We start from the raw sequence: 6904 nt of genomic DNA, 5'->3' as shown, positions 1-6904 counted from the left end.
TTTTAAACGATTACATTTCATAGATTTCAACTATCTTCGGTTCATTTTCCATAGATTTTTTCTACAATATGTTATGATTGGTGAACACTAAATGTATTAACAAGTGACATAATATATAATCTATTTAAAACAATCTGACCATAAGCACGTGATTGGAAAACTTAACTTCAACAATCATAATTAAATACATTAATAATACGTGCACTCTGTTACAATTTAAGTCATTCACATTTTAAAAAGAAGAGTGTTAGCATTTCAAGTGTGCACTGAAGGATCCATAATTTTGTTTCCAAAGCTTAAAAAAAATAATTTTTATATATGGACAGCAATAAACAGGGTAAGAGGTTCCATACAGTGTAATATTTCCCGTTGCTTGTTGACGTATAAATTTTCCTGAGAATGCAGTGGATGTAACTAACTTGTCTATTTCATTACTAAGTAGGTATGCTTGTTTATCTTACAAATTCAAAATATATATCAATTTAATAAACTATCATAAAGAGGATATTCGAAACTGTGTAGGTGTTCGTGGGTACGAATGGTGTTGTAAGCGGGTACTCGCGAGCAGCGCGGCGAGCAGGTTGAGTCCCTGCAGGTCTCCTCGGCGGCTGGCGTGGTACTTCCACCGGGGGTCCCAGGCGCCGGCCGGGTCCTCCAGCACGGGGCGGGCGCGGTCCAGCCGGTACAGCTCGCGCGTGGCGAAGCTGCCCGCGCCGCCGCGCCTGGTCGCCCACGCCAGCTCGCTGTCCAGCCGCAGCCCGAGGGCCTCGCGCGGGAGCAGCGCGCCGTCGGAGTGGACGAGCCAGTGGTGGCTGCCGTTCAGCAGGCCCCGCTCCGAGTTCTGCTGGCACGTACTTCAAGTCACTTTTCAGATGCGTAACATCTTAGCTCTCGGTATACTGCAATTTCTAGGAGTAATTTCGTGAATGGAATGGCGGATGGCGCAAATCAATGTTCAAAAAGACAAAAGTAAAATTTATGTTGTTAACTGTTCTAGTTAATTTTAACAAGCTGGGCAGTACTTTAATAGAATACCTTGTCAAAAATCAGCCATTTGTTTTTCTTTCATCTGAGCCGTTTGATTATATAGTTTAACATTTCGCTCTGTAAATCGAGTGATTCTATAGTCAACTATGCTGCTCCAGCAACGAATTCTAGTGGCTTGCACGGAAAAAATTTATGATCGCGTCCAGAAATGTAGCTGAAAACACAATTTGTGAATATCTATCATGCTCGGTATTATTTTAAAGAATTCTAAATTTAATTTCGCGTCCGAGTTTCGTATTATGAGTGTATTAACAAAATGACAACATAAGCATGAATTTGCTCGTTTCCGAAGTTAGTTAGATGTTACTCATCTCTCACGAGTTCTGAAAGACTCGCCCACATTTATTTTTACCTCGTCGTCGCCATATTGTCATGCCAAAAATATTGCTTGACCATACATCTGATGAAAGTTTCTAAGTAAAAATTAGAATATCTGTCGTTTGACACAATCACATTTATAAAATACAAATAGGTAGGCCTACTTAACTGTTTCCACGGTGAGGTAAATACAATTCAACAAATGTTTTTGGATGTCTAACCAACATAGCGCCGCTGAAATAAATGGCTTCACCCGGTTACCATGAAAGTGTGGGAACGTAGCCACCCCTTGCCAAAAAGGAATGTCGTGAGTAGTATAGTTTGGTTCCTTCTGGAACATGGAGCTGGCCCGAGGTGTAAGGTGCCGGTAAATGACCGACCGCTTTGATGTCACGGTGGCCATAATGGATTGCCATGACCTATAACCATGACCTTGAACTTTGACCTTGAACTTGAAAGTTGACCTTGACCTAGACCTTAGATCTCAGTCGCCATCTTGAATTATGCCATCTTGTAATCAAGAACCCCAATCCCCGAATGTTGTACGTTTCGTTACGCATGCCATATTGTATGTGTTTTATGTCATGGATGCTTTTTTCGTTACGGTCGCAATCTTGAACCTTAGATGTTGCATTTTTCGTTATGGTCGTTATCTTGAATTCTTACAACATTTATGCCATATTTTATCTATTCTGTCGTCATTTCCGCCATCTTGTTTTCGTCTGCTGGAGGCCGCCATCTTGGTTTCTGCTGATTGTTCACAGAGAGCGCCAGCATTACTCTGTCTCATGCACATACGGTCATTTTCCATTACCTGCCAATGTTGTTGTGGTTCAATTTAATTTTTTATGCCAAATACATTGGAAGTGCTGTGATACGAACCATCACAGCTCTGACCTCTGGGTTGGAAAATATACGCCTTTAACCGCACAGCCATCAAGACAACTATAGACCGAGAATTCAATAAGGTATATAAAAATATAACACACATATCTGGAATGTAATTTTTTTTTAATTTTGAAGGAATAATAAATATTATCACCTGTTCGAAACCGAGCCGCAATAATTTTTTTTTTCCTTTCATGCTATGCTGGTTAACACACATTACCTGCAAGAGAGAGCTGCCGCCACCTTGTTTTCAGTAATCAATTCCAGCACCGCTAGTATCATGTAGTACACGCGCCATCAGCTTGAGTGTGTTGCCGTCAAATTAGTTTAATTTTTATACTCTAGTGTTCAGAAATAATTTATTGCCAGGGCAAATGCCATCTTGCCGCCCATCTTGGCCGCCAAGTTAAATTTATGTAATTATTAAATTATAAATTTGTAAAAAATTCCAATATCCATCAGAAAAATCGCTGGTTAAAATAATGATTTAGTAATTGGATCACTGTCCTTAGTAGTATAGGTTAGCCGGAACTGGCACAGGCTTCAGGCTGAGGATTGAAGATTGTTTACATTGTGACGTCACGGCGGCCATCTTGGATGGTTGTTACCTTGACCTTTGACCTTGACCTTGAATTTGATCCTCAAAATGTGTCAAAATCCGCCAAAATTGGGCAAAATTTGCCCAAAATTCCTCAAAAATCGCCAAAATTTCAATTTCTGTGAAAAAAAATTCCGCCAAAAAATCTCAAAAAATTCCACAATTCAAAAATTCCCGTTTTCGTGAGAAAAATTCCCGTTTCGAGGGAAAATTTCCCGTTTTTAGTCCTTAAAAATCCCAGCGGCTAGAAATGTCCATATGTAGGCTTAAGCATCCATGTCTACAGCCTACGATAAGCCTCTGACGTCATCATGGATTATGACGTCACCGTTGTAATTTCCGTTATGGCCGCCATCTTTAACTTTTTTATTTATTATCCGATTTTAATGAAATTTTTTTTTAAAATTATAAAAATATTCATTTAATAAAATTTCAATAAATTTTTTTAAAAATCATACATTAACGACACGGAGCTCGGAGTCCTCGGTTCAAACCCGACGAGTGCAAAAAAATAAAAATGGCGACCGATCCTTCCCCCCGCGGTGGCTGCAGGCATACTGACTCCCACCACTTTTTTTCAAAGCATATATATCGTCAGGTAGTATGACGTCATGTCCGCCATCTTGTCCTCGTCTGCTGGAAGCCATCATCAGTGTATCGTCGGCGAGAGTGCGCTGACGCCATGTTAGTTTAATTCTTATCCGATAGAGTGCAGTAATCATTTATTATTGCTGTGACACCCGACATCTTGTCATTTGGCCGCCATCTTGAAAATCCGTAATTATTTAGCTAGAAATTCGGGAAAAATTCCAAAATTCATTAAATAAATTTGTAATCTATATACTGATTGATTAGGTCGACTAAGGTCCTTGGTACGATCCAGGACGATGCAAAAAAAAAGGAAATATAACATCAATTTAACATAATAGTAACAGGTTCAAAAATAAAAACACTGCAAGTTCTTTTACAAACATAATATTTATTACATAATTTCTATTTTACTACAGGATCACCTGCGAAGGTTAGCAATCTTACAAACATTTAGGTCCGCATAGGCGTGAAATGACTAATTCTTAGCTCCAATCGGTTTATACAAGACAGAGTCCAGCCAGATCCTTTACAGACATAGTCCTCCTCTTCTTGACAGAGTTTCTGGATACCTTGTTTAACAGTTTGCTTGATATCGTTAGAACTGTAAATTACTGCAGCCGATGTCTTGAATGCACACTTCTTCACTTTGTCATCGAACGGATAAGGCTTTCCATATATACAGTCCAACCACAAGTTATATTTCAAAGGTCCGTTTGTTCCTACGTCATCAGTAACCTGATTGATTATGTCCTGTCTGATATCATCAAGAAAATTACAAATGTCCTTTGACTCACTTAACGTACTTGGATAATAGTAGTCTTTCAATGTTCCACGAAATGCAGACTGCGCCAAGTAGAAGCCATTATCGTTCACTTGTAATGCTCCGATCACAGTATTATGTTTATTTTCATGTTCAGATGCCACAGCAATCGGTTGCTGCACATCAGTTTTTTTACTTGTACGCTCACGAGTCACCAATCTAAACTCAGGAGTCGTAATTGCTGCAGGTAGTTCAGCAGTAGGCGCACTGACTTCACCTTTACAGTTTATCGAATGTTGGCACAAATTATCAATTCGAGTAAACCATTTATGACACTCGTCACAGCGAAACTTCATGCGAGAAGGATTCTTCGTACATTTACTCCTCTCATGTCTCCGTACATCATGTGCAAATGCAAACGTCATGTCGCAGTAGCCACAAGGATGCCTAGTTGAAGACAAACCCGAACCAGATGTCGATGTTACTGCAACTGAATCATTTCCAGGCATACTCTTATGCACATCAATGCATCGCTGTTGTATAGAAACCTTTACTTTCTGCCGCACTGCAGGTCCTTTACATGTCTCCAAGTGATGCTTCAAATTAGCATTTCTTGTAAATTGCTTGCGACACTTAATACAACCAAACATTTTACGATAAGGGTTCTTGGCACATTCTCTCTTCTCGTGTCGACGAGCATTGCTGATGTTTGAGAAAATCTTGTCACAGTAACGACATCGATGTTCGTTAGTTGACGATTCGCCATCCATTGAAGTCTCCATCGAGGGCGAAACAGCGTTCGTCGAGGTTTCCTGTACAGTCAGCACTACCGGCGTTAAAGTCTCTTCTGCTGGTGGTATCACATCTGTTGAAATCCCCTCCAATGTTGACGTCATCGTTACCAACGGGATCTGCTCCTTCTCCGTCGTAGCTATCGATAAGGTTCCCGTAGTCGATGGTACAACCTCCGAGTTCAACGTTAAAGACGGTAAAGATGCCATCGAGTTCGCAAGAACAGGTAATTACGCGATTTATGCACCAGATTAAACAATCTAGGTGATCCTTACACCGCCGTCGTCAGAAACAAACTGAGCGTCCTGCTGTCTAGGACTCGCTTATATACATGCACCGGATGGAATAATACGCTAGTCAAATCAAGAACAATTTATTATAATACTAGAGTCAAAACAACATTAAAAAAATAGAAGCACCATCAAAAAAAAAGGAAGCACACTTGGAAGCACCGACAACGAAAAGGCAGCACATTTGGAAGCACCGACAACGAAAAAGGCAGCACCATCATCGAAAAGGCCGCACATTTGTCATTGGCTCCAATATTCATTGGCTCCAATATTCATTGGCTCCAATATTCATTGGTTCCATCAGTCTATTGATTCTATCAGTCTAGTGACTCCAACAGTCATTGACACCAACGACCTTTTTCTTCATCAGCTCCAATGATATTTGGCTAGAATGCTACGAGTCTAAGAGACCATGAGACTACAATTCTACGAGTGTACAAGACTCCTCCAACTACCTTCAAGTGTATAAAGCTCCAAATGCTCCAACAGCTCCAACACGCAATGTACGCGCAATACATGCAATTTACACGCAATAAATGTAATGATTACACAGTACACACACACAGGAAACGGAACGTACACACAGTACACACAGGAAACGGAACGTACACACAGTACACACAGGAAATGGAACGTACACACAGTACACACACAGGGAACGGAACGTACACACAATACACACAGGAAACGGAACGTACACACAGTACACACAGGGAACGGAACGTACACACAGTACACACAGGAAACGGAACGTACACACAGTACACACAGGAAACGGAACGTACACACAGTACACACAGGAAACGGAACGAACACGTAATATTCACGCAATTGACACACAGTACACGCAGAGTACACGCAATTTACGCAAAGTACACCCAATGTACGCAATGTACGCAATTTACGCAAAGTACACCCAATGTACGCAATGTACGCAATATATATGTAATGTACACACAATGACTACGCTTCGTTCGCGCAGAAGTACTCGGAGAAAACCACCACATGTTTTCCTTGATATCATAAAATTACAGGAAAAAAATATTTAAAAAAATAAAAATAAATTAATAAAAAAATAAAAAAAAATAAAAAATGCATAAACAGTTTCTGCTAGCTTGTAAACTTATCATTGTTGAGCAAAGATAGAGTTCTTGTACAAGCCAGAAATTTATGCATTTTTTTTATTTTTTTTATTTTTTTATTAATTTATTTTTATTTTTTTTAAATATTTTTTTCCTGTGATTTTATGATATCAAGGAAAACATGTGGTGGTTTTCTCCGAGTACTTCTGATTAATCTGGTAAATATTATGATGGTTTTCTCCGTGTGCTCCTGATTATTCTTGCCAATATTATGATGGTTTTCTCCGTGTGCTCCTGATTATTAATGTCAATAATTTGATGGTTTTTCCCGCGTTCTTGCAATCATTCCTGTGGTTTCTTCAAGTGTTTCTGACTATTCTGAGGAACCACTCTCTGCATGGATTTTTTTTTGTCTATTGAGACATGTCATTTTAATTGGAGTTACATTTAATTCGATAATTTCTGCTACTAAATCAAAACTTGCAATATTTTTATCAGGTGGAATTGACAAATATCATTACTCAGTCAAATTAATATT

The sequence above is a fragment of the Bacillus rossius genome, chromosome 1 (assembly GCF_032445375.1).
Source record: "Bacillus rossius redtenbacheri isolate Brsri chromosome 1, Brsri_v3, whole genome shotgun sequence".
Taxonomy (NCBI): Eukaryota; Metazoa; Arthropoda; class Insecta; order Phasmatodea; family Bacillidae; genus Bacillus; species Bacillus rossius.
This window is presented reverse-complemented; position numbering follows the sequence as displayed.